The sequence below is a fragment of the Hordeum vulgare genome, chromosome 2H (genome assembly GCF_904849725.1).
Source record: "Hordeum vulgare subsp. vulgare chromosome 2H, MorexV3_pseudomolecules_assembly, whole genome shotgun sequence".
Classification (NCBI taxonomy): domain Eukaryota; kingdom Viridiplantae; phylum Streptophyta; class Magnoliopsida; order Poales; family Poaceae; genus Hordeum; species Hordeum vulgare.
In genome coordinates this window covers 575,772,042-575,798,276 of record NC_058519.1, presented here as the reverse complement: position 1 = coordinate 575,798,276, position 26,235 = coordinate 575,772,042, and the positions used below count along the sequence as shown (strand labels likewise).

Genomic DNA, 26,235 nt, shown 5'->3' with positions numbered 1-26,235 from the left:
CGCGTCATCCTTGTCACGTGCCGCAAAAATATATTTAAAAAGGGAAATGCAACACGAGGACTTCCGAGGAGGTCACCCATCCTAGTACTACTCTCGCGCAAGCACGCTTAACTTCGGAGTTCTGATGGGATCCGGTGCTTTAGTGCTGGTATGATCGCATCCGACATGCAACTATCTATTTCTTCCTTATGCTTGCCCCTACTACTACTACTACTACTACTACTACTACTACTACTAGTCGTTGGGTGTCAAGCGCGGTGGGAAAAGTCACACAGTAATCGTCAAAAATAAGAAAATGAGGTCATATAGATCACGGTCCCGCGTCATCCTTGTCACGTGGCGCAAAAATATATTTAAAAAGGGGAATGCAACACGAGGACTTTCCAGGAGGTCACCCATCCTAGTACTACTCTCGCCTAAGCACGCTTAACTTCGGAGTTCTGATGGGATCCGGTGCTTTAGTGCTGGTATGATCGCATCCGACATGCAACTATCTATTTGTTCCTTATGCTTGCCCCTACTACTACTACTACTACTACTACTACTACTACTACTACTACTACTACTACTACTAGTCGTTGGGTGTCAAGCGTGGTGGGAAAAGTCACACAGTAATCGTCAAAAATAAGAAAATGAGGTCATATAGATCACGGTCCCGCGTCATCCTTGTCACGTGGCGCAAAAATATATTTAAAAAGGGGAATGCAACACGAGGACTTCCCAGGAGGTCACCCATCCTAGTACTACTCTCGTCCAAGCACGCTTAACTTCGGAGTTCTGATGGGATCCAGTGCTTTAGTGCTGGTATGATCGCATCCGACATGCAACTATCTATTTGTTCCTTATGCTTGCCCCTACTACTACTACTACTACTAGTACTACTACTACTAGTCGTTGGGTGTCAAGCGCGGTGGGAAAAGTCACACAGTAATCGTCAAAAATAAGAAAATGAGGTCATATAGATCACGCTCCCGCGTCATCCTTGTCACGTGGCGCAAAAATATATTTAAAAAGGGGAATGCAACACGAGGACTTCCCAGGAGGTCACCAATCCTAGTACTACTCTCGCCCAAGCACGCTTAACTTCGGAGTTCTGATGGGATCCGGTGCTTTAGTGCTGGTATGATCGCATCCGACATGCAACTATCTATTTCTTCCTTATGCTTGCCCCTACTACTACTACTACTACTACTACTACTACTACTAGTCGTTGGGTGTCAAGCGCGGTGGGAAAAGTCACACAGTAATCGTCAAAAATAAGAAAATGAGGTCATATAGATCACGGTCCCGCGTCATCCTTGTCACGTGCCGCAAAAATATATTTAAAAAGGGGAATGCAACACGAGGACTTCCCAGGAGGTCACCCATCCTAGTACTACTCTCGCCCAAGTACGCTTAACTTCGGAGTTCTGATGGGATCCGGTGCTTTAGTGCTGGTATGATCGCATCCGACATGCAACTATCTATTTGTTCCTTATGCTTGCCCCTACTACTACTACTACTACTACTACTAGTCGTTGGGTGTCAAGCGCGGTGGAAAAAGTCACACAGTAATCGTCAAAAATAAGAAAATGAGGTCATATAGATCACGCTCCCGCGTCATCCTTGTCACGTGGCGCAAAAATATATTTAAAAAGGGAAATGCAACACGAGGACTTCCTAGGAGGTCACCCATCCTAGTACTACTCTCGCCCAAGCACGCTTAACTTCGGAGTTCTGATGGGATCCGGTGCTTTAGTGCTGGTATGATCGCATCCGACATGCAACTATCTATTTGTTCCTTATGCTTGCCCCTACTACTACTACTACTACTACTACTAGTCGTTGGGTGTCAAGCGCGGTGGGAAAAGTCACACAGTAATCGTCAAAAATAAGAAAATGAGCTCATATAGATCACGGTCCCGCGTCATCCTTGTCACGTGCCGCAAAAATATATTTAAAAGGGGGAATGCAACACGAGGACTTCCCAGGAGGTCACCCATCCTAGTACTACTCTCGCCCAAGCACGCTTAACTTCGGAGTTCTGATGGGATCCGGTGCTTTAGTGCTGGTATGATCGCATCCGACATGCAACTATCTATTTCTTCCTTATGCTTGCCCCTACTACTACTACTACTACTACTAGTCGTTGGGTGTCAAGCGCGGTGGGATAAGTCACACAGTAATCGTCAAAAATAAGAAAATGAGGTCATATAGATCACGGTCCTGCGTCATCCTTGTCACGTGGCGCAAAAATATATTTAAAAAGGGGAATGCAACACGAGGACTTCCCAAGAGGTCACCCATCCTAGTACTACTCTCGCCCAAGCACGCTTAACTTCGGAGTTCTGATGGGATCCGGTGCTTTAGTGCTGGTATGATCGCATCCGACATGCAACTATCTATTTGTTCCTTATGCTTGCCCTACTACTACTACTACTACTAGTCGTTGGGTGTCAAGCGCGGTGGGAAAAGTCTCACAGTAATCGTCAAAAATAAGAAAATGAGGTCATATAGATCACGGTCCCGCGTCATCCTTGTCACGTGGCGCAAAAATATATTTAAAAAGGGGAATGCAACACGAGGACTTCCGAGGAGGTCACCCATCCTAGTACTACTCTCGCCCAAGCACGCTTAACTTCGGAGTTCTGATGGGATCCGGTGCTTTAGTGCTGGTATGATCGCATCCGACATGCAACTATCTATTTGTTCCTTATGCTTGCCCCGACTACTACTACTACTACTACTACTACTACTACTACTACTACTACTACTACTAGTCGTTGGGTGTCAAGCGCGGTGGGAGAAGTCACACAGTAATCGTCAAAAATAAGAAAATGAGGTCATATAGATCACGCTCCCGCGTCATCCTTGTCACGTGGCGCAAAAATATATTTAAAAAGGGGAATGCAACACGAGGACTTCCCAGGAGGTCACCCATCCTAGTACTACTCTCGCCCAAGCACGCTTAACTTCGGAGTTCTGATGGGATCCGGTGCTTTAGTGCTGGTATGATCGCATCCGACATGCAACTATCTATTTGTTCCTTATGCTTGCCCCTACTACTACTACTACTACTAGTCGTTGGGTGTCAAGCGCGGTGGGAAAAGTCACACAGTAATCGTCAAAAATAAGAAAATGAGGTCATATAGATCACGCTCCCGCGTCATCCTTGTCACGTGGCGCAAAAATATATTTAAAAAGGGGAATGCAACACGAGGACTTCCCAGGAGGTCACCCATCCTAGTACTACTCTCGCCCAAACACGCTTAACTTCGGAGTTCTGATGGGATCCGGTGCTTCAGTGCTGGTATGATCGCATCCGACATGCAACCATCTATTTGTTCCTTATGCTTGCCCCTACTACTACTACTACTACTACTACTACTACTACTACTACTACTACTACTACTAGTCGTTGGGTGTCAAGCGCGGTGGGAAAAGTCACACAGTAATCTTCAAAAATAAGAAAATGAGGTCATATAGATCACGCTCCCGCGTCATCCTTGTCACGTGGCGCAAAAATATATTTAAAAAGGGGAATGCAACACGAGGACTTCCCAAGAGGTCACCCATCCTAGTACTACTATCGCCCAAGCACGCTTAACTTCGGAGTTCTGATGGGATCCGGTGCTTTAGTGCTGGTATGATCGCATCCGACATGCAACTATCTATTTGTTCCTTATGCTTGCCCCTACTACTACTACTACTACTAGTCGTTGGGTGTCAAGCGCGGTGGGAAAAGTCATACAGTAATCGTCAAAAATAAGAAAATGAGGTCATATAGATCACGGTCCCGCGTCATCCTTGTCACGTGGCGCAAAAATATATTTAAAAAGGGGAATGCAACACGAGGACTTCCCAGGAGGTCACCCATCCTAGTACTACTCTCGCCCAAGCACGCTTAACTTCGGAGTTCTGATGGGATCCGGTGCTTTAGTGCTGTATGATCGCATCCGACATGCAACTATCTATTTGTTCCTTATGCTTGCCCCTACTACTACTACTACTAGTACTACTACTACTACTACTACTAGTCGTTGGGTGTCAAGCGCGGTGGGAAAAGTCACACAGTAATCGTCAAAAATAAGAAAATGAGGTCATATAGATCACGCTCCCGCGTCATCCTTGTCACGTGGCGCAAAAATATATTTAAAAAGGGGAATGCAACACGAGGACTTCCCAGGAGGTCACCCATCCTAGTACTACTCTCGCCCAAGCACGCTTAACTTCGGAGTTCTGATGGGATCCGGTGCTTTAGTGCTGGTATGATCGCATCCGACATGCAACTATCTATTTGTTCCTTATGCTTGCCCCTACTACTACTACTACTACTAGTCGTTGGGTGTCAAGCGCGGTGGGAAAAGTCACACAGTAATCGTCAAAAATAAGAAAATGAGGTCATATAGATCACGCTCCCGCGTCATCCTTGTCACGTGGCGCAAAAATATATTTAAAAAGGGGAATGCAACACGAGGACTTCCCAGGAGGTCACCCATCCTAGTACTACTCTCGCCCAAACACGCTTAACTTCGGAGTTGTGATGGGATCCGGTGCTTCAGTGCTGGTATGATCGCATCCGACGTGCAACCATCTATTTGTTCCTTATGATTGCCCCTACTACTACTACTAATACTACTACTACTACTACTACTACTACTACTACTACTACTAGTCGTTGGGTGTCAAGCGCGGTGGGAAAAGTCACACAGTAATCGTCAAAAATAAGAAAATGAGGTCATATAGATCACGGTCCCGCGTCATCCTTGTCACGTGGCGCAAAAATATATTTAAAAAGCGGAATGCAACACGAGGACTTCCCAGGAGGTCACCCATCCTAGTGCTACTCTCGCCCAAGCACGCTTAAGTTCGGAGTTCTGATGGGATCCGATGCTTTAGTGCTCGTATGATCGCATCCGACATGCAACTATCTATTTGTTCCTTATGCTTGCCCTACTACTACTACTACTACTACTAGTCGTTGGGTGTCAAGCGCGGTGGGAAAAGTCACACAGTAATCGTCAAAAATAAGAAAATGAGGTCATATAGATCACGGTCCCGCGTCGTCCTTGTCACGTGGCGCAAAAATATATTTAAAAAGGGGAATGCAACACGAGGACTTCCCAGGAGGTCACCCATCCTAGTACTACTCTCGCCCAAGCACGCTTAACTTCGGAGTTCTAATGGGATCCGATGCTTTAGTGCTGGTATGATCACATCCGACATGCAACTATCTATTTGTTCCTTATGCTTGCCCCTACTACTACTACTACTAGTCGTTGGGTGTCAAGCGCGGTGGGAAAAGTCACACAGTAATCGTCAAAAATAAGAAAATGAGGTCATATAGATCACGGTCCCGCGTCATCCTTGTCACGTGGCGCAAAAATATATTTAAAAAGGGGAATGCAACACGAGGACTTCCCAGGAGGTCACCCATCCTAGTACTACTCTCGCACAAGCACGCTTAACTTCGGAGTTCTGATGGGATCCGGTGCTTTAGTGCTGGTATGATCGCATCAGACATGCAACTATCTATTTGTTCCTTATGCTTGCCCCTACTACTACTACTACTACTACTACTACTACTAGTCGTTGGGTGTCAAGCGCGGTGGGAAAAGTCACACAGTAATCGTCAAAAATAAGAAAATGAGGTCATATAGATCACGCTCCCGCGTCATCCTTGTCACGTGGCGCAAAAATATATTTAAAAAGGGGAATGCAACACGAGGACTTCCCAGGAGGTCACCCATCCTAGTACTACTCTCGCCCAAGCACGCTTAACTTCGGAGTTCTGATGGGATCCGGTGCTTTAGTGCTGGTATGATCGCATCCGACATGCAACTATCTATTTGTTCCTTATGCTTGCCCTACTACTACTACTACTACTAGTCGTTGGGTGTCAAGCGCGGTGGGAAAAGTCACACAGTAATCGTCAAAAATAAGAAAATGAGGTCATATAGATCACGGTCCCGCGTCATCCTTGTCACGTGGCGCAAAAATATATTTAAAAAGGGGAATGCAACACGAGGACTTCCCAGGAGGTCACCTATCCTAGTACTACTCTCGCCCAAGCACGCTTAACTTCGGAGTTCTGATGGGATCCGGTGCTTTAGTGCTGGTATGATCGCATCCGACATGCAACTATCTATTTGTTCCTTATGCTTGCCCCTACTACTACTACTACTACTAGTCGTTGGGTGTCAAGCGCGGTGGGAAAAGTCACACAGTAATCGTCAAAAATAAGAAAATGAGGTTATATAGATCACGGTCCCGCGTCATCCTTGTCACGTGGCGCAAAAATATATTTAAAAAGGGGAATGCAACACGAGGACTTCCCAGGAGGTCACCCAGGGAATGCAACACGAGGACTTCCGAGGAGGTCACCCATCCTAGTACTACTCTCGCCCTACTACTACTACTACTACTACTACTACTACTACTACTACTAGTCGTTGGGTGTCAAGCGCGGTGGGAAAAGTCACACAGTAATCGTCAAAAATAAGAAAATGAGGTCATATAGATCACGGTCCCGCGTCATCCTTGTCACGTGGCGCAAAAATATATTTAAAAAGGGGAATGCAACACGAGGACTTCCCAGGAGGTCACCCATCCTAGTACTACTCTCGCCCAAGCACACTTAACTTCGGAGTTCTGATGGGATCCGGTGCTTTAGTGCTGGTATGATCGCATCCGACATGCAACTATCTATTTGTTCCTTATGCTTGCCCCTACTACTACTACTACTAGTACTACCACTACTACTACTACTACTACTAGTCGTTGGGTGTCAAGCGCGGTGGGAAAAGTCACACAGTAATCGTCAAAAATAAGAAAATGAGGTCATATAGATCACGCTCCCGCGTCATCCTTGTCACGTGGCGCAAAAATATATTTAAAAAGGGGAATGCAACACGAGGACTTCCCAGGAGGTCACCCATCCTAGTACTACTCTCGCCCAAGCACGCTTAACTTCGGAGTTCTGATGGGATCCGGTGCTTTAGTGCTGGTATGATCGCATCCGACATGCAACTATCTATTTGTTCCTTATGCTTGCCCCTACTACTACTACTACTACTAGTCGTTGGGTGTCAAGCGCGGTGGGAAAAGTCACACAGTAATCGTCAAAAATAAGAAAATGAGGTCATATAGATCACGCTCCCGCGTCATCCTTGTCACGTGGCGCAAAAATATATTTAAAAAGGGGAATGCAACACGAGGACTTCCCAGGAGGTCACCCATCCTAGTACTACTCTCGCCCAAACACGCTTAACTTCGGAGTTGTGATGGGATCCGGTGCTTCAGTGCTGGTATGATCGCATCCGACATGCAACCATCTATTTGTTCCTTATGCTTGCCCCTACTACTACTACTAATACTACTACTACTACTACTACTACTACTACTACTACTACTAGTCGTTGGGTGTCAAGCGCGGTGGGAAAAGTCACACAGTAATCGTCAAAAATAAGAAAATGAGGTCATATAGATCACGGTCCCGCGTCATCCTTGTCACGTGGCGCAAAAATATATTTAAAAAGGGGAATGCAACACGAGGACTTCCCAGGAGGTCACCCATCCTAGTACTACTCTCGCCCAAGCACGCTTAAGTTCGGAGTTCTGATGGGATCCGATGCTTTAGTGCTGGTATGATCGCATCCGACATGCAACTATCTATTTGTTCCTTATGCTTGCCCTACTACTACTACTACTACTAGTCGTTGGGTGTCAAGCGCGGTGGGAAAAGTCACACAGTAATCGTCAAAAATAAGAAAATGAGGTCATATAGATCACGGTCCCGCGTCGTCCTTGTCACGTGGCGCAAAAATATATTTAAAAAGGGGAATGCAACACGAGGACTTCCCAGGAGGTCACCCATCCTAGTACTACTCTCGCCCAAGCACGCTTAACTTCGGAGTTCTGATGGGATCCGGTGCTTTAGTGCTGGTATGATCACATCCGACATGCAACTATCTATTTGTTCCTTATGCTTGCCCCTACTACTACTACTACTAGTCGTTGGGTGTCAAGCGCGGTGGGAAAAGTCACACAGTAATCGTCAAAAATAAGAAAATGAGGTCATATAGATCACGGTCCCGCGTCATCCTTGTCACGTGGCGCAAAAATATATTTAAAAAGGGGAATGCAACACGAGGACTTCCCAGGAGGTCACCCATCCTAGTACTACTCTCGCACAAGCACGCTTAACTTCGGAGTTCTGATGGGATCCGGTGCTTTAGTGCTGGTATGATCGCATCAGACATGCAACTATCTATTTGTTCCTTATGCTTGCCCCTACTACTACTACTACTACTACTACTACTACTACTACTACTACTAGTCGTTGGGTGTCAAGCGCGGTGGGAAAAGTCACACAGTAATCGTCAAAAATAAGAAAATGAGGTCATATAGATCACGCTCCCGCGTCATCCTTGTCACGTGGCGCAAAAATATATTTAAAAAGGGGAATGCAACACGAGGACTTCCCAGGAGGTCACCCATCCTAGTACTACTCTCGTCCAAGCACGCTTAACTTCGGAGTTCTGATGGGATCCGGTGCTTTAGTGCTGGTATGGTCGCATCCGACATGCAACTATCTATTTGTTCCTTATGCTTGCCCTACTACTACTACTACTACTAGTCGTTGGGTGTCAAGCGCGGTGGGAAAAGTCACACAGTAATCGTCAAAAATAAGAAAATGAGGTCATATAGATCACGGTCCCGAGTCATCCTTGTCACGTGGCGCAAAAATATATTTAAAAAGGGGAATGCAACACGAGGACTTCCCAGGAGGTCACCCATCCTAGTACTACTCTCGCACAAGCACGCTTAACTTCGGAGTTCTGATGGGATCCGGTGCTTTAGTGCTGGTATGATCGCATCAGACATGCAACTATCTATTTGTTCCTTATGCTTGCCCCTACTACTACTACTACTACTACTACTACTACTACTACTACTAGTCGTTGGGTGTCAAGCGCGGTGGGAAAAGTCACACAGTAATCGTCAAAAATAAGAAAATGAGGTCATATAGATCACGCTCCCGCGTCATCCTTGTCACGTGGCGCAAAAATATATTTAAAAAGGGGAATGCAACACGAGGACTTCCCAGGAGGTCACCCATCCTAGTACTACTCTCGTCCAAGCACGCTTAACTTCGGAGTTCTGATGGGATCCGGTGCTTTAGTGCTGGTATGGTCGCATCCGACATGCAACTATCTATTTGTTCCTTATGCTTGCCCTACTACTACTACTACTACTAGTCGTTGGGTGTCAAGCGCGGTGGGAAAAGTCACACAGTAATCGTCAAAAATAAGAAAATGAGGTCATATAGATCACGGTCCCGCGTCATCCTTGTCACGTGGCGCAAAAATATATTTAAAAAGGGGAATGCAACACGAGGACTTCCCAGGAGGTCACCCATCCTAGTACTACTCTCGCCCAAGCACGCTTAACTTCGGAGTTCTGATGGGATCCGGTGCTTTAGTGCTGGTATGATCGCATCCGACATGCAACTATCTATTTGTTCCTTATGCTTGCCCCTACTACTACTACTACTACTAGTCGTTGGGTGTCAAGCGCGGTGGGAAAAGTCACACAGTAATCGTCAAAAATAAGAAAATGAGGTTATATAGATCACGGTCCCGCGTCATCCTTGTCACGTGGCGCAAAAATATATTTAAAAAGGGGAATGCAACACGAGGACTTCCCAGGAGGTCACCCAGGGAATGCAACACGAGGACTTCCGAGGAGGTCACCCATCCTAGTACTACTCTCGCCCTACTACTACTACTACTACTACTACTACTACTACTACTACTAGTCGTTGGGTGTCAAGCGCGGTGGGAAAAGTCACACAGTAATCGTCAAAAATAAGAAAATGAGGTCATATAGATCACGGTCCCGCGTCATCCTTGTCACGTGGCGCAAAAATATATTTAAAAAGGGGAATGCAACACGAGGACTTCCAGGAGGTCACCCATCCTAGTACTACTCTCGCCGAAGCACGCTTAACTTCGGAGTTCTGATGGGATCCGGTGCTTTAGTGCTGGTATGATCGCATCCGACATGCAACTATCTATTTGTTCCTTATGCTTGCCCCTACTACTACTACTACTACTACCACTACTACTACTACTACTACTAGTCGTTGGGTGTCAAGCGCGGTGGGAAAAGTCACACAGTAATCGTCAAAAATAAGAAAATGAGGTCATATAGATCACGCTCCCGCGTCATCCTTGTCACGTGGCGCAAAAATATATTTAAAAAGGGGAATGCAACACGAGGACTTCCCAGGAGGTCACCCATCCTAGTACTACTCTCGCCCTACTACTACTACTACTACTACTACTACTACTACTACTACTACTAGTCGTTGGGTGTCAAGCGCGGTGGGAAAAGTCACACAGTAATCGTCAAAAATAAGAAAATGAAGTCATATAGATCACGGTCCCGCGTCATCCTTGTCACGTGGCGTAAAAATATATTTAAAAAGGGGAATGCAACATGAGTTCTGATGGGATCCGGTGCTTTAGTGCTGGTATGATCGCATCCGACATGCAACTATCTATTTGTTCCTTATGCTTGCCCCTACTACTACTACTACTACTACTACTACTACTAGTCGTTGGGTGTCAAGCGCGGTGGGAAAAGTCACACAGTAATCGTCAAAAATAAGAAAATGAGGTCATATAGATCACGGTCCCGCGTCATCCTTGTCATGTGGCGCAAAAATATATTTAAAAAGGGGAATGCAACACGATGGGATCCGGTGCTTTAGTGCGATTCCCAGGAGGTCACCCATCCTAGTACTACTCTCGCCCAAGCACGCTTAACTTCGGAGTTCTGATGGGATCCGGTGCTTTAGTGCTGGTATGATCGCATCCGACATGCAACTATCTATTTGTTCCTTATGCTTGCCCCTACTACTACTACTACTACTACTACTACTACTAGTCGTTGGGTGTCAAGCGCGGTGGGAAAAGTCACACAGTAATCGTCAAAAATAAGAAAATGAGGTCATATAGATCACGGTCCCGCGTCATCCTTGTCACGTGCCGCAAAAATATATTTAAAAAGGGGAATGCAACACGAGGACTTCCCAGGAGGTCACCCATCCTAGTACTACTCTCGCCCAAGTACGCTTAACTTCGGAGTTCTGATGGGATCCGGTGCTTTAGTGCTGGTATGATCGCATCCGACATGCAACTATCTATTTGTTCCTTATGCTTGCCCCTACTACTACTACTACTACTACTACTACTACTAGTCGTTGGGTGTCAAGCGCGGTGGGAAAAGTCACACAGTAATCGTCAAAAATAAGAAAATGAGGTCATATAGATCACGGTCCCGCGTCATCCTTGTCACGTGCCGCAAAAATATATTTAAAAAGGGAAATGCAACACGAGGACTTCCCAGGAGGTCACCCATCCTAGTACTACTCTCGCCCAAGCACGCTTAACTTCGGAGTTCTGATGGGATCCGGTGCTTTAGTGCTGGTATGATCGCATCCGACATGCAACTATCTATTTGTTCCTTATGCTTGCCCCTACTACTACTACTACTACTACTACTACTACTAGTCGTTGGGTGTCAAGCGCGGTGGGAAAAGTCACACAGTAATCGTCAAAAATAAGAAAATGAGGTCATATAGATCACGGTCCCGCGTCATCCTTGTCACGTGCCGCAAAAATATATTTAAAAAGGGGAATGCAACACGAGGACTTCCCAGGAGGTCACCCATCCTAGTACTACTCTCGCCCAAGCACGCTTAACTTCGGAGTTGTGATGGGATCCGGTGCTTTAGTGCTGGTATGATCGCATCCGACATGCAACTATCTATTTGTTCCTTATGCTTGCCCCTACTACTACTACTACTACTACTACTACTACTACTACTAGTCGTTGGGTGTCAAGCGCGGTGGGAAAAGTCACACAGTAATCGTCAAAAATAAGAAAATGAGGTCATATAGATCACGCTCCCGCGTCATCCTTGTCACGTGGCGCAAAAATATATTTAAAAAGGGGAATGCAACACGAGGACTTCCCAGGAGGTCACCCATCCTAGTACTACTCTCGCCCAAGCACGCTTAACTTCGGAGTTCTGATGGGATCCGGTGCTTTAGTGCTGGTATGATCGCATCCGACATGCAACTATCTATTTGTTCCTTATGCTTGCCCCTACTACTACTACTACTACTACTACTACTACTAGTCGTTGGGTGTCAAGCGCGGTGGGAAAAGTCACACAGTAATCGACAAAAATAAGAAAATGAGGTCATATAGATCACGCTCCCGCGTCATCCTTGTCACGTGGCGCAAAAATATATTTAAAAAGGGGAATGCAACAAGAGGACTTCCCAGGAGGTCACCCATCCTAGTACTACTCTCGCCCAAGCACGCTTAACTTCGGAGTTCTGATGGGATCCGGTGCTTTAGTGCTGGTATGATCGCATCCGACATGCAACTATCTATTTCTTCCTTATGCTTGCCCCTACTACTACTACTACTACTACTACTACTACTACTAGTCGTTGGGTGTCAAGCGCGGTGGGAAAAGTCACACAGTAATCGTCAAAAATAAGAAAATGAGGTCATATAGATCACGGTCCCGCGTCATCCTTGTCACGTGGCGCAAAAATATATTGAAAAAGGGGAATGCAACACGAGGACTTCCCAGGAGGTCACACATCCTAGTACTACTATCGCCCAAGCACGCTTAACTTCGGAGTTCTGATGGGATCCGATGCTTTAGTGCTGGTATGATCGCATCCGACATGCAACTATCTATTTGTTCCTTATGCTTGCCCCTACTACTACTACTACTACTACTACTACTACTACTAGTCGTTGGGTGTCAAGCGCGGTGGGAAAAGTCACACAGTAATCGTCAAAAATAAGAAAATGAGGTCATATAGATCACGGTCCCGCGTCATCCTTGTCATGTGGCGCAAAAATATATTTAAAAAGGGGAATGCAACACGAGGACTTCCCATGAGGTCACCCATCCTAGTACTACTCTCGCCCAAGCACGCTTAACTTCGGAGTTCTGATGGGATCCGGTGCTTTAGTGGTGGTATGATCGCATCCGACATGCAACTATCTATTTGTTCCTTATGCTTGCCCCTACTACTACTACTACTACTACTACTACTAGTCGTTGGGTGTCAAGCGCGGTGGGAAAAGTCACACAGTAATCGTCAAAAATAAGAAAATGAGGTCATATAGATCACGCTCCCGCGTCATCCTTGTCACGTGGCGCAAAAATATATTTAAAAAGGGGAATGCAACACGAGGACTTCCCAGGAGGTCACCCATCCTAGTACTACTCTCGCCCAAGCACGCTTAACTTCGGAGTTCTGATGGGATCCGGTGCTTTAGTGCTGGTATGATCGCATCCCACATGCAACTATCTATTTCTTCCTTATGCTTGCCCCTACTACTACTACTACTACTACTACTACTACTACTAGTAGTCGTTGGGTGTCAAGCGCGGTGGGAAAAGTCACACAGTAATCGTCAAAAATAAGAAAATGAGGTCATATAGATCACGCTCCCGCGTCATCCTTGTCACGTGCCGCAAAAATATATTTAAAAAGGGGAATGCAGCACGAGGACTTCCGAGGAGGTCACCCATCCTAGTACTACTCTCGCCCAAGTACGCTTAACTTCGGAGTTCTGATGGGATCCGGTGCTTTAGTGCTGGTATGATCGCATCCGACATGCAACTATCTATTTCTTCCTTATGCTTGCCCCTACTACTACTACTACTACTACTACTACTACTACTACTAGTCGTTGGGTGTCAAGCGCGGTGGGAAAAGTCACACAGTAATCGTCAAAAATAAGAAAATGAGGTCATATAGATCACGCTCCCGCGTCATCCTTGTCACGTGCCGCAAAAATATATTTAAAAAGGGGAATGCAACACGAGGACTTCCGAGGAGGTCACCCATCCTAGTACTACTCTCGCCCAAGTACGCTTAACTTCGGAGTTCTGATGGGATCCGGTGCTTTAGTGCTGGTATGATCGCATCCGACATGCAACTATCTATTTGTTCCTTATGCTTGCCCCTACTACTACTACTACTACTACTACTACTACTAGTCGTTGGGTGTCAAGCGCGGTGGGAAAAGTCACACAGTAATCGTCAAAAATAAGAAAATGAGGTCATATAGATCACGGTACCGCGTCATCCTTGTCATGTGGCGCAAAAATATATTTAAAAAGGGGAATGCAACACGAGGACTTCCCAGGAGGTCACCCATCCTAGTACTACTCTCGCCCAAGCACGCTTAACTTCGAAGTTCTGATGGGATCCGGTGCTTTAGTGCTGGTATGATCGCATCCGACATGCAACTATCTATTTGTTCCTTATGCTTGCCCCTACTACTACTACTACTACTACTACTACTAGTCGTTGGGTGTCAAGCGCGGTGGGAAAAGTCACACAGTAATCGTCAAAAATAAGAAAATGAGGTCATATAGATCACGCTCCCGCGTCATCCTTGTCACGTGGCGCAAAAATATATTTAAAAAGGGGAATGCAACACGAGGACTTCCCAGGAGGTCACCCATCCTAGTACTACTCTCGCCCAAGCACGCTTAACTTCGGAGTTCTGATGGGATCCGGTGCTTTAGTGCTGGTATGATCGCATCCGACATGCAACTATCTATTTGTTCCTTATGCTTGCCCCTACTACTACTACTACTACTACTACTACTACTACTAGTCGTTGGGTGTCAAGCGCGGTGGGAAAAGTCACACAGTAATCGTCAAAAATAAGAAAATGAGGTCATATAGATCACGGTCCCGCGTCATCCTTGTCACGTGCCGCAAAAATATATTTAAAAAGGGAAATGCAACACGAGGACTTCCCAGGAGGTCACCCATCCTAGTACTACTCTCGCCCAAGCACGCTTAACTTCGGAGTTCTGATGGGATCCGGTGCTTTAGTGCTGGTATGATCGCATCCGACATGCAACTATCTATTTGTTCCTTATGCTTGCCCCTACTACTACTACTACTACTACTACTACTACTAGTCGTTGGGTGTCAAGCGCGGTGGGAAAAGTCACACAGTAATCGTCAAAAATAAGAAAATGAGGTCATATAGATCACGGTCCCGCGTCATCCTTGTCACGTGCCGCAAAAATATATTTAAAAAGGGGAATGCAACACGAGGACTTCCCAGGAGGTCACACATCCTAGTACTACTCTCGCCCAAGCACGCTTAACTTCGGAGTTCTGATGGGATCCGATGCTTTAGTGCTGGTATCATCGCATCCGACATGCAACTATCTATTTGTTCCTTATGCTTGCCCCTACTACTACTACTACTACTACTACTACTACTAGTCGTTGGGTGTCAAGCGCGGTGGGAAAAGTCACACAGTAATCGTCAAAAATAAGAAAATGAGGTCATATAGATCACGCTCCCGCGTCATCCTTGTCATGTGGCGCAAAAATATATTTAAAAAGGGGAATGCAACACGAGGACTTCCCATGAGGTCACCCATCCTAGTACTACTCTCGCCCAAGCACGCTTAACTTCGGAGTTCTGATGGGATCCGGTGCTTTAGTGCTGGTATGATCGCATCCGACATGCAACTATCTATTTGTTCCTTATGCTTGCCCCTACTACTACTACTACTACTACTACTAGTCGTTGGGTGTCAAGCGCGGTGGGAAAAGTCACACAGTAATCGTCAAAAATAAGAAAATGAGGTCATATAGATCACGCTCCCGCGTCATCCTTGTCACGTGGCGCAAAAATATATTTAAAAAGGGGAATGCAACACGAGGACTTCCCAGGAGGTCACCCATCCTAGTACTACTCTCGCCCAAGCACGCTTAACTTCGGAGTTCTGATGGGATCCGGTGCTTTAGTGCTGGTATGATCGCATCCGACATGCAACTATCTATTTGTTCCTTATGCTTGCCCCTACTACTACTACTACTACTACTACTACTACTACTAGTCGTTGGGTGTCAAGCGCGGTGGGAAAAGTCACACAGTAATCGTCAAAAATAAGAAAATGAGGTCATATAGATCACGGTCCCGCGTCATCCTTGTCACGTGCCGCAAAAATATATTTAAAAAGGGAAATGCAACACGAGGACTTCCCAGGAGGTCACCCATCCTAGTACTACTCTCGCCCAAGCACGCTTAACTTCGGAGTTCTGATGGGATCCGGTGCTTTAGTGCTGGTATGATCGCATCCGACATGCAACTATCTATTTGTTCCTTATGCTTGCCCCTACTACTACTACTACTACTACTACTACTACTAGTCGTTGGGTGTCAAGCGCGGTGGGAAAAGTCACACAGTAATCGTCAAAAATAAGAAAATGAGGTCATATAGATCACGGTCCCGCGTCATCCTTGTCACGTGCCGCAAAAATATATTTAAAAAGGGGAATGCAACACGAGGACTTCCCAGGAGGTCACACATCCTAGTACTACTCTCGCCCAAGCACGCTTAACTTCGGAGTTCTGATGGGATCCGATGCTTTAGTGCTGGTATCATCGCATCCGACATGCAACTATCTATTTGTTCCTTATGCTTGCCCCTACTACTACTACTACTACTACTACTACTACTAGTCGTTGGGTGTCAAGCGCGGTGGGAAAAGTCACACAGTAATCGTCAAAAATAAGAAAATGAGGTCATATAGATCACGCTCCCGCGTCATCCTTGTCATGTGGCGCAAAAATATATTTAAAAAGGGGAATGCAACACGAGGACTTCCCATGAGGTCACCCATCCTAGTACTACTCTCGCCCAAGCACGCTTAACTTCGGAGTTCTGATGGGATCCGGTGCTTTAGTGCTGGTATGATCGCATCCGACATGCAACTATCTATTTGTTCCTTATGCTTGCCCCTACTACTACTACTACTACTACTACTACTAGTCGTTGGGTGTCAAGCGCGGTGGGAAAAGTCACACAGTAATCGTCAAAAATAAGAAAATGAGGTCATATAGATCACGCTCCCGCGTCATCCTTGTCACGTGGCGCAAAAATATATTTAAAAAGGGGAATGCAACACGAGGACTTCCCAGGAGGTCACCCATCCTAGTACTACTCTCGCCCAAGCACGCTTAACTTCGGAGTTCTGATGGGATCCGGTGCTTTAGTGCTGGTATGATCGCATCCCACATGCAACTATCTATTTCTTCCTTATGCTTGCCCCTACTACTACTACTACTACTACTACTACTACTACTACTAGTAGTCGTTGGGTGTCAAGCGCGGTGGGAAAAGTCACACAGTAATCGTCAAAAATAAGAAAATGAGGTCATATAGATCACGCTCCCGCGTCATCCTTGTCACGTGCCGCAAAAATATATTTAAAAAGGGGAATGCAGCACGAGGACTTCCGAGGAGGTCACCCATCCTAGTACTACTCTCGCCCAAGTACGCTTAACTTCGGAGTTCTGATGGGATCCGGTGCTTTAGTGCTGGTATGATCGCATCCGACATGCAACTATCTATTTCTTCCTTATGCTTGCCCCTACTACTACTACTACTACTACTACTACTACTAGTCGTTGGGTGTCAAGCGCGGTGGGAAAAGTCACACAGTAATCGTCAAAAATAAGAAAATGAGGTCATATAGATCACGCTCCCGCGTCATCCTTGTCACGTGCCGCAAAAATATATTTAAAAAGGGGAATGCAACACGAGGACTTCCGAGGAGGTCACCCATCCTAGTACTACTCTCGCCCAAGTACGCTTAACTTCGGAGTTCTGATGGGATCCGGTGCTTTAGTGCTGGTATGATCGCATCCGACATGCAACTATCTATTTGTTCCTTATGCTTGCCCCTACTACTACTACTACTACTACTACTACTACTACTACTAGTCGTTGGGTGTCAAGCGCGGTGGGAAAAGTCACACAGTAATCGTCAAAAATAAGAAAATGAGGTCATATAGATCACGGTACCGCGTCATCCTTGTCACGTGCCGCAAAAATATATTTAAAAAGGGAAATGCAACACGAGGACTTCCGAGGAGGTCACTTATCCTAGTACTACTCTCGCCCAAGCACGCTTAACTTCGGAGTTCTGATGGGATCCGGTGCTTTAGTGCTGGTATGATCGCATCCGACATGCAACTATCTATTTCTTCCTTATGCTTGCCCCTACTACTACTACTACTACTACTACTACTACTAGTCGTTGGGTGTCAAGCGCAGTGGGAAAAGTCACACAGTAATCGTCAAAAATAAGAAAATGAGGTCATATAGATCACGGTCCCGCGTCATCCTTGTCACGTGCCGCAAAAATATATTTAAAAAGGGGAATGCAACACGAGGACTTCCCAGGAGGTCACCCATCCTAGTACTACTCTTGCCCAAGCACGCTTAACTTCGGAGTTCTGATGGGATCCGGTGCTTTAGTGCTGGTATGATCGCATCCGACATGCAACTATCTATTTGTTCCCCATGCTTGCCCCTACTACTACTACTACTACTAGTCGTTGGGTGTCAAGCGCGGTGGGAAAAGTCACATAGTAATCGTCAAAAATAAGAAAATGAGGTCATATAGATCACGGTCTCGCGTCATCCTTGTCACGTGGCGCAAAAATATATTTAAAAAGGGGAATGCAACACGAGGACTTCCCAGGAGGTCACCCATCCTAGTACTACTCTCGCCCAAGCACGCTTAACTTCGGAGTTCTGATGGGATCCGGTGCTTTAGTGCTGGTATGATCGCATCCGACATGCAACTATCTATTTGTTCCTTATGCTTGCCCCTACTACTACTACTACTACTACTAGTACTACTACTACTAGTCGTTGGGTGTCAAGCGCGGTGGGAAAAGTCACACAGTAATCGTCAAAAATAAGAAAATGAGGTCATATAGATCACGCTCCCGCGTCATCCTTGTCACGTGGCGCAAAAATATATTTAAAAAGGGGAATGCAACACGAGGACTTCCCAGGAGGTCACCCATCCTAGTACTACTCTCGCCCAAGCACGCTTAACTTCGGAGTTCTGATGGGATCCGGTGCTTTAGTGCTGGTATGATCGCATCCGACATGCAACTATCTATTTGTTCCTTATGCTTGCCCCTACTACTACTACTACTAGTACTACTACTACTACTACTACTACTAGTCGTTGGGTGTCAAGCGCGGTGGGAAAAGTCACACAGTAATCGTCAAAAATAAGAAAATGAGGTCATATAGATCACGGTCCCGCGTCATCCTTGTCACGTGGCGCAAAAATATATTTAAAAAGGGGAATGCAGCACGAGGACTTCCGAGGAGGTCACCCATCCTAGTACTACTCTCGCCCAAGCACGCTTAACTTCGGAGTTCTGATGGGATCCGGTGCTTTAGTGCTGGTATGATCGCATCCGACATGCAACTATCTATTTGTTCCTTATGCTTGCCCCTACTACTACTACTACTACTAGTCGTTGGGTGTCAAGCGCGGTGGGAAAAGTCACACAGTAATCGTCAAAAATAAGAAAATGAGGTCATATAGATCACGCTCCCGCGTCATCCTTGTCACGTGGCGCAAAAATATATTTAAAAAGGGGAATGCAACACGAGGACTTCCCAGGACGTCACCCATCCTAGTACTACTCTCGCCCAAACACGCTTAACTTCGGAGTTCTGATGGGATCCGGTGCTTCAGTGCTGGAATGATCGCATCCGACATGCAACCATCTATTTGTTCCTTATGCTTGCCCCTACTACTACTAATACTACTACTACTACTACTACTACTACTACTACTACTAGTCGTTGGGTGTCAAGCGCGGTGGGAAAAGTCACACAGTAATCGTCCAAAATAAGAAAATGAGGTCATATAGATCACGGTCCCGCGTCATCCTTGTCACGTGGCGCAAAAATATATTTAAAAAGGGGAATGCAACACGAGGACTTCCCAGGAGGTCACCCATCCTAGTACTACTCTCGCCCAAGCACGCTTAACTTCAGAGTTCTAATGGGATCCGGTGCTTTAGTGCTGGTATGATCGCATCCGACATGCAACTATCTATTTGTTCCTTATGCTTGCCCCTACTACTACTACTACTACTACTACTACTACTACTACTACTACTACTACTACTACTACTACTACTACTACTACTACTACTACTACTACTACTACTACTACTAGTCGTTGGGTGTCAAGCGCGGTGGGAAAAGTCACACAGTAATCGTCAAAAATAAGAAAATGAGGTCATATAGATCACGCTCCCGCGTCATCCTTGTCACGTGGCGCAAAAATATATTTAAAAAGGGGAATGCAACACGAGGACTTCCCAGGAGGTCACCCATCCTAGTACTACTCTCGCCCAAGCACGGTTAACTTCGGAGTTCTGATGGGATCCGGTGCTTTAGTGCTGGTATGATCGCATCCGACATGCAACTATCTATTTGTTCCTTATGCTTGCCCCTACTACTACTACTACTACTAGTCGTTGGGTGTCAAGCGCGGTGGGAAAAGTCACACAGTAATCGTCAAAAATAAGAAAATGAGGTCATATAGTACACGCTCCCGCGTCATCCTTGTCACGTGGCGCAAAAATATATTTAAAAAGGGGAATGCAACACGAGGACTTCCCAGGAGGTCACCCATCCTAGTACTACTCTCGCCCAAGCACGGTTAACTTCGGAGTTCTGATGGGATCCGGTGCTTTAGTGCTGGTATGATCGCATCCGACATGCAACTATCTATTTGTTCCTTATGCTTGCCCCTACTACTACTACTACTACTAGTCGTTGGGTGTCAAGCGCGGTGGGAAAAGTCACACAGTAATCGTCAAAAATAAGAAAATGAGGTCATATAGATCACGCTCCCGCGTCATCCTTGTCACGTGGCGCAAAAATATATTTAAAAAGGGGAATGCAACACGAGGACTTCCCAGGAGGTCACCCATCCTAGTACTACTCTCGCCCAAACACGCTTAACTTCGGAGTTCTGATGGGATCCGGTGCTTCAGTGCTGGTATGATCGCATCCGACATGCAACCATCTATTTGTTCCTTATGCTTGCCCCTACTACTACTACTAATACTACTACTACTACTACTACTACTACTACTACTACTACTACTACTACTACTACTAGTCGTTGGGTGTCAAGCGCGGTGGGAAAAGTCACACAGTAATCGTCAAAAATAAGAAAATGAGGTCATATAGATCACGGTCCCGCGTCATCCTTGTCACGTGGCGCAAAAATATATTTAAAAAGGGGAATGCAACACGAGGACTTCCCAGGAGGTCACCCATCCTAGTACTACTCTCGCCCAAGGACGCTTAACTTCAGAGTTCTAATGGGATCCGGTGCTTTAGTGCTGGTATGATCGCATCCGACATGCAACTATCTATTTGTTCCTTATGCTTGCCCCTACTACTACTACTACTACTACTATTACTACTACTACTACTACTACTACTACTACTACTACTACTACTAGTCGTTGGGTGTCAAGCGCGGTGGGAAAAGTCACACAGTAATCGTCAAAAATAAGAAAATGAGGTCATATAGATCACGCTCCCGCGTCATCCTTGTCACGTGGCGCAAAAATATATTTAAAAAGGGGAATGCAACACGAGGACTTCCCAGGAGGTCACCCATCCTAGTACTACTCTCGCCCAAACACGCTTAACTTCGGAGTTCTGATGGGATCCGGTGCTTCAGTGCTGGTATGATCGCATCCGACATGCAACCATCTATTTGTTCCTTATGCTTGCCCCTACTACGACTACTAATACTACTACTACTACTACTACTACTACTACTACTACTACTACTACTACTACTAGTCGTTGGGTGTCAAGCGCGGTGGGAAAAGTCACACAGTAATCGTCAAAAATAAGAAAATGAGGTCATATAGATCACGGTCCCGCGTCATCCTTGTCACGTGGCGCAAAAATATATTTAAAAAGGGGAATGCAACACGAGGACTTCCCAGGAGGTCACCCATCCTAGTACTACTCTCGCCCAAGCACGCTTAACTTCAGAGTTCTAATGGGATCCGGTGCTTTAGTGCTGGTATGATCGCATCCGACATGCAACTATCTATTTGTTCCTTATGCTTGCCCCTACTACTACTACTACTATTACTACTACTACTACTACTACTACTATTACTACTACTACTACTACTACTACTAGTACTACTACTACTACTACTACTACTACTACTACTACTACTAGTCGTTGGGTGTCAAGCGCGGTGGGAAAAGTCACACAGTAATCGTCAAAAATAAGAAAATGAGGTCATATAGATCACGCTCCCGCGTCATCCTTGTCACGTGGCGCAAAGATATATTTAAAAAGGGGAATGCAACACGAGGACTTCCCAGGAGGTCACCCATCCTAGTACTACTCTCGCCCAAGCACGGTTAACTTCGGAGTTCTGATGGTATCCGGTGCTTTAGTGCTGGTATGATCGCATCCGACATGCAACTATCTATTTGTTCCTTATGCTTGCCCCTACTACTACTACTACTACTACTACTACTACTACTACTCGTCGTTGGGTGTCAAGCGCGGTGGGAAAAGTCACACAGTAATCGTCAAAAATAAGAAAATGAGGTCATATAGATCACGCTCCCGCGTCATCCTTGTCACGTGGCGCAAAAATATATTTAAAAAGGGGAATGCAACACGAGGACTTCCCAAGAGGTCACCCATCCTAGTACTACTATCGCCCAAGCACGCTTAACTTCGGAGTTCTGATGGGATCCGGTGCTTTAGTGCTGGTATGATCGCATCCGACATGCAACTATCTATTTGTTCCTTATGCTTGCCCCTACTACTACTACTACTACTAGTCGTTGGGTGTCAAGCGCGGTGGGAAAAGTCACACAGTAATCGTCAAAAATAAGAAAATGAGGTCATATAGATCACGGTCCCGCGTCATCCTTGTCACGTGGCGCAAAAATATATTTAAAAAGGGGAATGCAACACGAGGACTTCCCAGGAGGTCACCCATCCTAGTACTACTGTCGCCCAAGCACGCTTAACTTCGGAGTTCTGATGGGATCCGGTGCTTTAGTGCTGGTATGATCGCATCCGACATGCAACTATCTATTTGTTCCTTATGCTTGCCCCTACTACTACTACTACTAGTACTACTACTACTACTACTACTAGTCGTTGGGTGTCAAGCGCGGTGGGAAAAGTCACACAGTAATCGTCAAAAATAAGAAAATGAGGTCATATAGATCACGGTCCCGCGTCATCCTTGTCACGTGGCGCAAAAATATATTTAAAAAGGGGAATGCAACACGAGGACTTCCCAGGAGGTCACCCATCCTAGTACTACTCTCGCCCAAGCACGCTTAACTTCGGAGTTCTGATGGGATCCGGTGCTTTAGTGCTGGTATGATCGCATCCGACATGCAACTATCTATTTGTTCCTTATGCTTGCCTCTACTACTACTACTACTACTAGTCGTTGGGTGTCAAGCGCGGTGGGAAAAGTCACACAGTAATCGTCAAAAATAAGAAAATGAGGTCATATAGATCACGCTCCCGCGTCATCCTTGTCACGTGGCGCAAAAATATATTTAAAAAGGGGAATGCAACACGAGGACTTCCCAGGACGTCACCCATCCTAGTACTACTCTCGCCCAAACACGCTTAACTTCGGAGTTCTGATGGGATCCGGTGCTTCAGTGCTGGAATGATCGCATCCGACATGCAACCATCTATTTGTTCCTTATGCTTGCCCCTACTACTACTAATACTACTACTACTACTACTACTACTACTACTACTACTAGTACTAGTCGTTGGGTGTCAAGCGCGGTGGGAAAAGTCACACAGTAATTGTCAAAAATAAGAAAATGAGGTCATATAGATCACGGTCCCGCGTCATCCTTGTCACGTGGCGCAAAAATATATTTAAAAAGGGGAATGCAACACGAGGACTTCCCAGGAGGTCACTCATCCTAGTACTACTCTCGCCCAAGCACGCTTAACTTCAGAGTTCTAATGGGATCCGGTGCTTTAGTGCTGGTATGATCGCATCCGACATGCAACTATCTATTTGTTCCTTATGCTTGCCCCTACTACTACTACTACTACTACTATTACTACTACTACTACTACTACTACTACTACTACTACTACTACTAGTCGTTGGGTGTCAAGCGCGGTGGGAAAAGTCACACAGTAATCGTCAAAAATAAGAAAATGAGGTCATATAGATCACGCTCCCGCGTCATCCTTGTCACGTGGCGCAAAAATATATTTAAAAAGGGGAATGCAACACGAGGACTTCCCAGGAGGTCACCCATCCTAGTACTACTCTCGCCCAAGCACGGTTAACTTCGGAGTTCTGATGGGATCCGGTGCTTTAGTGCTGGTATGATCGCATCCGACATGCAACTATCTATTTGTTCCTTATGCTTGCCCCTACTACTACTACTACTACTAGTCGTTGGGTGTCAAGCGCGGTGGGAAAAGTCACACAGTAATCGTCAAAAATAAGAAAATGAGGTCATATAGATCACGCTCCCGCGTCATCCTTGTCACGTGGCGCAAAAATATATTTAAAAAGGGGAATGCAACACGAGGACTTCCCAGGAGGTCACCCATCCTAGTACTACTCTCGCCCAAACACGCTTAACTTCGGAGTTCTGATGGGATCCGGTGCTTCAGTGCTGGTATGATCGCATCCGACATGCAACCATCTATTTGTTCCTTATGCTTGCCCCTACTACTACTACTACTAGTACTACTAGTACTACTACTACTAGTCGTTGGGTGTCAAGCGCGGTGGGAAAAGTCACACAGTAATCGTCAAAAATAAGAAAATGAGGTCATATAGATCACGCTCCCGCGTCATCCTTGTCACGTGGCGCAAAAATATATTTAAAAAGGGGAATGCAACACGAGGACTTCCAAGGAGGTCACCCATCCTAGTACTACTCTCGCCCAAGCACGGTTAACTTCGGAGTTCTGATGGGATCCGGTGCTTTAGTGCTGGTATGATCGCATCCGACATGCAACTATCTATTTGTTCCTTATGCTTGCCCCTACTACTACTACTACTACTAGTCGTTGGGTGTCAAGCGCGGTGGGAAAAGTCACACAGTAATCGTCAAAAATAAGAAAATGAGGTCATATAGATCACGGTCCCGCGTCATCCTTGTCACGTGGCGCAAAAATATATTTAAAAAGGGGAATGCAACACGAGGACTTCCCAGGAGGTCACCCATCCTAGTACTACTGTCGCCCAAGCACGCTTAACTTCGAAGTTCTGATGGGATCCGGTGCTTTAGTGCTGGTATGATCGCATCCGACATGCAACTATCTATTTGTTCCTTATGCTTGCCCCTACTACTACTACTACTAGTACTACTACTACTACTACTACTAGTCGTTGGGTGTCAAGCGCGGTGGGAAAAGTCACACAGTAATCGTCAAAAATAAGAAAATGAGGTCATATAGATCACGCTCCCGCGTCATCCTTGTCACGTGGCGCAAAAATATATTTAAAAAGGGGAATGCAACACGAGGACTTCCCAGGAGGTCACCCATCCTAGTACTACTCTCGCCCAAGCACGCTTAACTTCGGAGTTCTGATGGGATCCGGTGCTTTAGTGCTGGTACGATCGCATCCGACATGCAACTATCTATTTGTTCCTTATGCTTGCCCCTACTACTACTACTACTACTAGTCGTTGGGTGTCAAGCGCGGTGGGAAAAGTCACACAGTAATCGTCAAAAATAAGAAAATGAGGTCATATAGATCACGCTCCCGCGTCATCCTTGTCACGTGGCGCAAAAATATATTTAAAAAGGGGAATGCAACACGAGGACTTCCCAGGAGGTCACCCATCCTAGTACTACTCTCGCCCAAGCACGCTTAACTTCGGAGTTCTGATGGGATCCGGTGCTTCAGTGCTGGTATGATCGCATCCGACATGCAGCCATCTATTTGTTCCCTATGCTTGCCCCTACTACTACTACTAATACTACAACTACTACTACTACTACTACTACTACTAGTCGTTGGGTGTCAAGCGCGGTGGGAAAAGTCACACAGTAATCGTCAAAAATAAGAAAATGAGGTCATATAGATCACGGTCCCGCGTCATCCTTGTCACGTGGCGCAAAAATATATTTAAAAAGGGGAATGCAACACGAGGACTTCCCAGGAGGTCACCCATCCTAGTACTACTCTCGCCCAAGCACGCTTAACTTCAGAGTTCTAATGGGATCCGGTGCTTTAGTGCTGGTATGATCGCATCCGACATGCAAATATCTATTT

General features: G+C 45.9%; 80 non-coding genes across 80 annotated transcripts; all 80 read right to left on the bottom strand.

Moving 5' to 3' along the window:
• Positions 1-43: 43 nt before the first annotated feature.
• Positions 44-162, bottom strand: LOC123432575. The gene has a single exon (XR_006624151.1). It is a non-coding gene; the product is annotated as a 5S ribosomal RNA (ribosomal RNA).
• A 200-nt stretch (positions 163-362) lies between these two features.
• Positions 363-481, bottom strand: LOC123431750. Its single transcript, XR_006623338.1, has one exon. It is a non-coding gene; the product is annotated as a 5S ribosomal RNA (ribosomal RNA).
• A 218-nt stretch (positions 482-699) lies between these two features.
• On the bottom strand, positions 700-818 carry LOC123437253. Its single transcript, XR_006628444.1, has one exon. It is a non-coding gene; the product is annotated as a 5S ribosomal RNA (ribosomal RNA).
• A 197-nt stretch (positions 819-1,015) lies between these two features.
• Positions 1,016-1,134, bottom strand: LOC123438122. The gene has a single exon (XR_006629282.1). It is a non-coding gene; the product is annotated as a 5S ribosomal RNA (ribosomal RNA).
• Positions 1,135-1,331: 197 nt separating this feature from the next.
• On the bottom strand, positions 1,332-1,450 carry LOC123436849. Its single transcript, XR_006628058.1, has one exon. It is a non-coding gene; the product is annotated as a 5S ribosomal RNA (ribosomal RNA).
• A 188-nt stretch (positions 1,451-1,638) lies between these two features.
• On the bottom strand, positions 1,639-1,757 carry LOC123437276. Its single transcript, XR_006628466.1, has one exon. It is a non-coding gene; the product is annotated as a 5S ribosomal RNA (ribosomal RNA).
• Positions 1,758-1,945: 188 nt separating this feature from the next.
• LOC123435308 lies at positions 1,946-2,064 on the bottom strand. Its single transcript, XR_006626563.1, has one exon. It is a non-coding gene; the product is annotated as a 5S ribosomal RNA (ribosomal RNA).
• Positions 2,065-2,249: 185 nt separating this feature from the next.
• Positions 2,250-2,368, bottom strand: LOC123434961. Its single transcript, XR_006626225.1, has one exon. It is a non-coding gene; the product is annotated as a 5S ribosomal RNA (ribosomal RNA).
• Positions 2,369-2,549: 181 nt separating this feature from the next.
• On the bottom strand, positions 2,550-2,668 carry LOC123436219. Its single transcript, XR_006627452.1, has one exon. It is a non-coding gene; the product is annotated as a 5S ribosomal RNA (ribosomal RNA).
• A 215-nt stretch (positions 2,669-2,883) lies between these two features.
• On the bottom strand, positions 2,884-3,002 carry LOC123435296. Its single transcript, XR_006626551.1, has one exon. It is a non-coding gene; the product is annotated as a 5S ribosomal RNA (ribosomal RNA).
• A 182-nt stretch (positions 3,003-3,184) lies between these two features.
• On the bottom strand, positions 3,185-3,303 carry LOC123435900. Its single transcript, XR_006627144.1, has one exon. It is a non-coding gene; the product is annotated as a 5S ribosomal RNA (ribosomal RNA).
• Positions 3,304-3,518: 215 nt separating this feature from the next.
• LOC123438265 lies at positions 3,519-3,637 on the bottom strand. Its single transcript, XR_006629417.1, has one exon. It is a non-coding gene; the product is annotated as a 5S ribosomal RNA (ribosomal RNA).
• Positions 3,638-3,819: 182 nt separating this feature from the next.
• Positions 3,820-3,937, bottom strand: LOC123432232. Its single transcript, XR_006623825.1, has one exon. It is a non-coding gene; the product is annotated as a 5S ribosomal RNA (ribosomal RNA).
• A 203-nt stretch (positions 3,938-4,140) lies between these two features.
• LOC123435285 lies at positions 4,141-4,259 on the bottom strand. The gene has a single exon (XR_006626540.1). It is a non-coding gene; the product is annotated as a 5S ribosomal RNA (ribosomal RNA).
• Positions 4,260-4,441: 182 nt separating this feature from the next.
• LOC123432485 lies at positions 4,442-4,560 on the bottom strand. The gene has a single exon (XR_006624064.1). It is a non-coding gene; the product is annotated as a 5S ribosomal RNA (ribosomal RNA).
• A 218-nt stretch (positions 4,561-4,778) lies between these two features.
• On the bottom strand, positions 4,779-4,897 carry LOC123433321. The gene has a single exon (XR_006624849.1). It is a non-coding gene; the product is annotated as a 5S ribosomal RNA (ribosomal RNA).
• A 184-nt stretch (positions 4,898-5,081) lies between these two features.
• On the bottom strand, positions 5,082-5,200 carry LOC123438055. The gene has a single exon (XR_006629218.1). It is a non-coding gene; the product is annotated as a 5S ribosomal RNA (ribosomal RNA).
• A 179-nt stretch (positions 5,201-5,379) lies between these two features.
• On the bottom strand, positions 5,380-5,498 carry LOC123431680. The gene has a single exon (XR_006623268.1). It is a non-coding gene; the product is annotated as a 5S ribosomal RNA (ribosomal RNA).
• Positions 5,499-5,692: 194 nt separating this feature from the next.
• Positions 5,693-5,811, bottom strand: LOC123435273. Its single transcript, XR_006626529.1, has one exon. It is a non-coding gene; the product is annotated as a 5S ribosomal RNA (ribosomal RNA).
• A 181-nt stretch (positions 5,812-5,992) lies between these two features.
• Positions 5,993-6,111, bottom strand: LOC123437041. Its single transcript, XR_006628244.1, has one exon. It is a non-coding gene; the product is annotated as a 5S ribosomal RNA (ribosomal RNA).
• A 441-nt stretch (positions 6,112-6,552) lies between these two features.
• LOC123435186 lies at positions 6,553-6,671 on the bottom strand. The gene has a single exon (XR_006626447.1). It is a non-coding gene; the product is annotated as a 5S ribosomal RNA (ribosomal RNA).
• A 209-nt stretch (positions 6,672-6,880) lies between these two features.
• On the bottom strand, positions 6,881-6,999 carry LOC123435262. Its single transcript, XR_006626518.1, has one exon. It is a non-coding gene; the product is annotated as a 5S ribosomal RNA (ribosomal RNA).
• Positions 7,000-7,181: 182 nt separating this feature from the next.
• LOC123432484 lies at positions 7,182-7,300 on the bottom strand. The gene has a single exon (XR_006624063.1). It is a non-coding gene; the product is annotated as a 5S ribosomal RNA (ribosomal RNA).
• Positions 7,301-7,518: 218 nt separating this feature from the next.
• LOC123431871 lies at positions 7,519-7,637 on the bottom strand. Its single transcript, XR_006623468.1, has one exon. It is a non-coding gene; the product is annotated as a 5S ribosomal RNA (ribosomal RNA).
• Positions 7,638-7,818: 181 nt separating this feature from the next.
• On the bottom strand, positions 7,819-7,937 carry LOC123435129. Its single transcript, XR_006626389.1, has one exon. It is a non-coding gene; the product is annotated as a 5S ribosomal RNA (ribosomal RNA).
• Positions 7,938-8,116: 179 nt separating this feature from the next.
• Positions 8,117-8,235, bottom strand: LOC123431679. The gene has a single exon (XR_006623267.1). It is a non-coding gene; the product is annotated as a 5S ribosomal RNA (ribosomal RNA).
• A 206-nt stretch (positions 8,236-8,441) lies between these two features.
• On the bottom strand, positions 8,442-8,560 carry LOC123435101. The gene has a single exon (XR_006626363.1). It is a non-coding gene; the product is annotated as a 5S ribosomal RNA (ribosomal RNA).
• A 181-nt stretch (positions 8,561-8,741) lies between these two features.
• Positions 8,742-8,860, bottom strand: LOC123431677. The gene has a single exon (XR_006623265.1). It is a non-coding gene; the product is annotated as a 5S ribosomal RNA (ribosomal RNA).
• Positions 8,861-9,063: 203 nt separating this feature from the next.
• Positions 9,064-9,182, bottom strand: LOC123435100. The gene has a single exon (XR_006626362.1). It is a non-coding gene; the product is annotated as a 5S ribosomal RNA (ribosomal RNA).
• A 181-nt stretch (positions 9,183-9,363) lies between these two features.
• On the bottom strand, positions 9,364-9,482 carry LOC123435250. Its single transcript, XR_006626507.1, has one exon. It is a non-coding gene; the product is annotated as a 5S ribosomal RNA (ribosomal RNA).
• A 441-nt stretch (positions 9,483-9,923) lies between these two features.
• On the bottom strand, positions 9,924-10,041 carry LOC123432799. The gene has a single exon (XR_006624368.1). It is a non-coding gene; the product is annotated as a 5S ribosomal RNA (ribosomal RNA).
• A 698-nt stretch (positions 10,042-10,739) lies between these two features.
• On the bottom strand, positions 10,740-10,862 carry LOC123433399. Its single transcript, XR_006624904.1, has one exon. It is a non-coding gene; the product is annotated as a 5S ribosomal RNA (ribosomal RNA).
• A 194-nt stretch (positions 10,863-11,056) lies between these two features.
• On the bottom strand, positions 11,057-11,175 carry LOC123436848. Its single transcript, XR_006628057.1, has one exon. It is a non-coding gene; the product is annotated as a 5S ribosomal RNA (ribosomal RNA).
• A 194-nt stretch (positions 11,176-11,369) lies between these two features.
• LOC123435389 lies at positions 11,370-11,488 on the bottom strand. Its single transcript, XR_006626642.1, has one exon. It is a non-coding gene; the product is annotated as a 5S ribosomal RNA (ribosomal RNA).
• Positions 11,489-11,682: 194 nt separating this feature from the next.
• On the bottom strand, positions 11,683-11,801 carry LOC123431692. Its single transcript, XR_006623281.1, has one exon. It is a non-coding gene; the product is annotated as a 5S ribosomal RNA (ribosomal RNA).
• A 200-nt stretch (positions 11,802-12,001) lies between these two features.
• Positions 12,002-12,120, bottom strand: LOC123435238. Its single transcript, XR_006626495.1, has one exon. It is a non-coding gene; the product is annotated as a 5S ribosomal RNA (ribosomal RNA).
• Positions 12,121-12,314: 194 nt separating this feature from the next.
• On the bottom strand, positions 12,315-12,433 carry LOC123438032. Its single transcript, XR_006629194.1, has one exon. It is a non-coding gene; the product is annotated as a 5S ribosomal RNA (ribosomal RNA).
• Positions 12,434-12,630: 197 nt separating this feature from the next.
• LOC123433046 lies at positions 12,631-12,749 on the bottom strand. Its single transcript, XR_006624602.1, has one exon. It is a non-coding gene; the product is annotated as a 5S ribosomal RNA (ribosomal RNA).
• A 197-nt stretch (positions 12,750-12,946) lies between these two features.
• On the bottom strand, positions 12,947-13,065 carry LOC123438359. The gene has a single exon (XR_006629506.1). It is a non-coding gene; the product is annotated as a 5S ribosomal RNA (ribosomal RNA).
• Positions 13,066-13,256: 191 nt separating this feature from the next.
• Positions 13,257-13,375, bottom strand: LOC123435227. The gene has a single exon (XR_006626484.1). It is a non-coding gene; the product is annotated as a 5S ribosomal RNA (ribosomal RNA).
• Positions 13,376-13,575: 200 nt separating this feature from the next.
• Positions 13,576-13,694, bottom strand: LOC123432278. Its single transcript, XR_006623869.1, has one exon. It is a non-coding gene; the product is annotated as a 5S ribosomal RNA (ribosomal RNA).
• Positions 13,695-13,894: 200 nt separating this feature from the next.
• LOC123438644 lies at positions 13,895-14,013 on the bottom strand. The gene has a single exon (XR_006629776.1). It is a non-coding gene; the product is annotated as a 5S ribosomal RNA (ribosomal RNA).
• Positions 14,014-14,207: 194 nt separating this feature from the next.
• LOC123436471 lies at positions 14,208-14,326 on the bottom strand. Its single transcript, XR_006627695.1, has one exon. It is a non-coding gene; the product is annotated as a 5S ribosomal RNA (ribosomal RNA).
• A 191-nt stretch (positions 14,327-14,517) lies between these two features.
• Positions 14,518-14,636, bottom strand: LOC123435215. Its single transcript, XR_006626473.1, has one exon. It is a non-coding gene; the product is annotated as a 5S ribosomal RNA (ribosomal RNA).
• Positions 14,637-14,833: 197 nt separating this feature from the next.
• On the bottom strand, positions 14,834-14,952 carry LOC123435388. Its single transcript, XR_006626641.1, has one exon. It is a non-coding gene; the product is annotated as a 5S ribosomal RNA (ribosomal RNA).
• A 194-nt stretch (positions 14,953-15,146) lies between these two features.
• Positions 15,147-15,265, bottom strand: LOC123432571. Its single transcript, XR_006624147.1, has one exon. It is a non-coding gene; the product is annotated as a 5S ribosomal RNA (ribosomal RNA).
• A 194-nt stretch (positions 15,266-15,459) lies between these two features.
• LOC123434915 lies at positions 15,460-15,578 on the bottom strand. The gene has a single exon (XR_006626183.1). It is a non-coding gene; the product is annotated as a 5S ribosomal RNA (ribosomal RNA).
• Positions 15,579-15,766: 188 nt separating this feature from the next.
• LOC123435202 lies at positions 15,767-15,885 on the bottom strand. The gene has a single exon (XR_006626461.1). It is a non-coding gene; the product is annotated as a 5S ribosomal RNA (ribosomal RNA).
• Positions 15,886-16,082: 197 nt separating this feature from the next.
• LOC123435387 lies at positions 16,083-16,201 on the bottom strand. The gene has a single exon (XR_006626640.1). It is a non-coding gene; the product is annotated as a 5S ribosomal RNA (ribosomal RNA).
• Positions 16,202-16,395: 194 nt separating this feature from the next.
• Positions 16,396-16,514, bottom strand: LOC123432570. The gene has a single exon (XR_006624146.1). It is a non-coding gene; the product is annotated as a 5S ribosomal RNA (ribosomal RNA).
• A 194-nt stretch (positions 16,515-16,708) lies between these two features.
• Positions 16,709-16,827, bottom strand: LOC123434914. The gene has a single exon (XR_006626182.1). It is a non-coding gene; the product is annotated as a 5S ribosomal RNA (ribosomal RNA).
• Positions 16,828-17,018: 191 nt separating this feature from the next.
• LOC123435189 lies at positions 17,019-17,137 on the bottom strand. Its single transcript, XR_006626450.1, has one exon. It is a non-coding gene; the product is annotated as a 5S ribosomal RNA (ribosomal RNA).
• A 203-nt stretch (positions 17,138-17,340) lies between these two features.
• LOC123432277 lies at positions 17,341-17,459 on the bottom strand. Its single transcript, XR_006623868.1, has one exon. It is a non-coding gene; the product is annotated as a 5S ribosomal RNA (ribosomal RNA).
• A 194-nt stretch (positions 17,460-17,653) lies between these two features.
• On the bottom strand, positions 17,654-17,772 carry LOC123438641. The gene has a single exon (XR_006629774.1). It is a non-coding gene; the product is annotated as a 5S ribosomal RNA (ribosomal RNA).
• A 200-nt stretch (positions 17,773-17,972) lies between these two features.
• Positions 17,973-18,091, bottom strand: LOC123432990. The gene has a single exon (XR_006624552.1). It is a non-coding gene; the product is annotated as a 5S ribosomal RNA (ribosomal RNA).
• A 194-nt stretch (positions 18,092-18,285) lies between these two features.
• Positions 18,286-18,404, bottom strand: LOC123436666. Its single transcript, XR_006627879.1, has one exon. It is a non-coding gene; the product is annotated as a 5S ribosomal RNA (ribosomal RNA).
• A 182-nt stretch (positions 18,405-18,586) lies between these two features.
• On the bottom strand, positions 18,587-18,705 carry LOC123435178. The gene has a single exon (XR_006626439.1). It is a non-coding gene; the product is annotated as a 5S ribosomal RNA (ribosomal RNA).
• A 200-nt stretch (positions 18,706-18,905) lies between these two features.
• LOC123435167 lies at positions 18,906-19,024 on the bottom strand. Its single transcript, XR_006626428.1, has one exon. It is a non-coding gene; the product is annotated as a 5S ribosomal RNA (ribosomal RNA).
• A 206-nt stretch (positions 19,025-19,230) lies between these two features.
• On the bottom strand, positions 19,231-19,349 carry LOC123438215. The gene has a single exon (XR_006629370.1). It is a non-coding gene; the product is annotated as a 5S ribosomal RNA (ribosomal RNA).
• A 182-nt stretch (positions 19,350-19,531) lies between these two features.
• LOC123432523 lies at positions 19,532-19,650 on the bottom strand. Its single transcript, XR_006624101.1, has one exon. It is a non-coding gene; the product is annotated as a 5S ribosomal RNA (ribosomal RNA).
• A 212-nt stretch (positions 19,651-19,862) lies between these two features.
• On the bottom strand, positions 19,863-19,981 carry LOC123436825. Its single transcript, XR_006628035.1, has one exon. It is a non-coding gene; the product is annotated as a 5S ribosomal RNA (ribosomal RNA).
• Positions 19,982-20,244: 263 nt separating this feature from the next.
• Positions 20,245-20,363, bottom strand: LOC123436361. Its single transcript, XR_006627589.1, has one exon. It is a non-coding gene; the product is annotated as a 5S ribosomal RNA (ribosomal RNA).
• A 182-nt stretch (positions 20,364-20,545) lies between these two features.
• Positions 20,546-20,664, bottom strand: LOC123436360. Its single transcript, XR_006627588.1, has one exon. It is a non-coding gene; the product is annotated as a 5S ribosomal RNA (ribosomal RNA).
• Positions 20,665-20,846: 182 nt separating this feature from the next.
• LOC123435899 lies at positions 20,847-20,965 on the bottom strand. The gene has a single exon (XR_006627143.1). It is a non-coding gene; the product is annotated as a 5S ribosomal RNA (ribosomal RNA).
• A 233-nt stretch (positions 20,966-21,198) lies between these two features.
• On the bottom strand, positions 21,199-21,317 carry LOC123431825. Its single transcript, XR_006623412.1, has one exon. It is a non-coding gene; the product is annotated as a 5S ribosomal RNA (ribosomal RNA).
• A 230-nt stretch (positions 21,318-21,547) lies between these two features.
• LOC123435898 lies at positions 21,548-21,666 on the bottom strand. Its single transcript, XR_006627142.1, has one exon. It is a non-coding gene; the product is annotated as a 5S ribosomal RNA (ribosomal RNA).
• Positions 21,667-21,896: 230 nt separating this feature from the next.
• On the bottom strand, positions 21,897-22,015 carry LOC123436824. The gene has a single exon (XR_006628034.1). It is a non-coding gene; the product is annotated as a 5S ribosomal RNA (ribosomal RNA).
• Positions 22,016-22,290: 275 nt separating this feature from the next.
• LOC123432200 lies at positions 22,291-22,409 on the bottom strand. Its single transcript, XR_006623795.1, has one exon. It is a non-coding gene; the product is annotated as a 5S ribosomal RNA (ribosomal RNA).
• A 200-nt stretch (positions 22,410-22,609) lies between these two features.
• On the bottom strand, positions 22,610-22,728 carry LOC123438264. Its single transcript, XR_006629416.1, has one exon. It is a non-coding gene; the product is annotated as a 5S ribosomal RNA (ribosomal RNA).
• Positions 22,729-22,910: 182 nt separating this feature from the next.
• Positions 22,911-23,029, bottom strand: LOC123438451. Its single transcript, XR_006629592.1, has one exon. It is a non-coding gene; the product is annotated as a 5S ribosomal RNA (ribosomal RNA).
• A 203-nt stretch (positions 23,030-23,232) lies between these two features.
• On the bottom strand, positions 23,233-23,351 carry LOC123435156. Its single transcript, XR_006626417.1, has one exon. It is a non-coding gene; the product is annotated as a 5S ribosomal RNA (ribosomal RNA).
• Positions 23,352-23,533: 182 nt separating this feature from the next.
• On the bottom strand, positions 23,534-23,652 carry LOC123432522. Its single transcript, XR_006624100.1, has one exon. It is a non-coding gene; the product is annotated as a 5S ribosomal RNA (ribosomal RNA).
• A 218-nt stretch (positions 23,653-23,870) lies between these two features.
• LOC123431940 lies at positions 23,871-23,989 on the bottom strand. Its single transcript, XR_006623546.1, has one exon. It is a non-coding gene; the product is annotated as a 5S ribosomal RNA (ribosomal RNA).
• A 230-nt stretch (positions 23,990-24,219) lies between these two features.
• On the bottom strand, positions 24,220-24,338 carry LOC123436359. Its single transcript, XR_006627587.1, has one exon. It is a non-coding gene; the product is annotated as a 5S ribosomal RNA (ribosomal RNA).
• Positions 24,339-24,520: 182 nt separating this feature from the next.
• On the bottom strand, positions 24,521-24,639 carry LOC123435897. Its single transcript, XR_006627141.1, has one exon. It is a non-coding gene; the product is annotated as a 5S ribosomal RNA (ribosomal RNA).
• A 203-nt stretch (positions 24,640-24,842) lies between these two features.
• Positions 24,843-24,961, bottom strand: LOC123438233. The gene has a single exon (XR_006629387.1). It is a non-coding gene; the product is annotated as a 5S ribosomal RNA (ribosomal RNA).
• A 182-nt stretch (positions 24,962-25,143) lies between these two features.
• LOC123432270 lies at positions 25,144-25,262 on the bottom strand. The gene has a single exon (XR_006623861.1). It is a non-coding gene; the product is annotated as a 5S ribosomal RNA (ribosomal RNA).
• A 203-nt stretch (positions 25,263-25,465) lies between these two features.
• On the bottom strand, positions 25,466-25,584 carry LOC123435960. The gene has a single exon (XR_006627203.1). It is a non-coding gene; the product is annotated as a 5S ribosomal RNA (ribosomal RNA).
• Positions 25,585-25,766: 182 nt separating this feature from the next.
• Positions 25,767-25,885, bottom strand: LOC123434876. Its single transcript, XR_006626145.1, has one exon. It is a non-coding gene; the product is annotated as a 5S ribosomal RNA (ribosomal RNA).
• Positions 25,886-26,097: 212 nt separating this feature from the next.
• On the bottom strand, positions 26,098-26,216 carry LOC123436823. The gene has a single exon (XR_006628033.1). It is a non-coding gene; the product is annotated as a 5S ribosomal RNA (ribosomal RNA).
• Between the last annotated feature and the right edge of the window lie 19 nt (positions 26,217-26,235).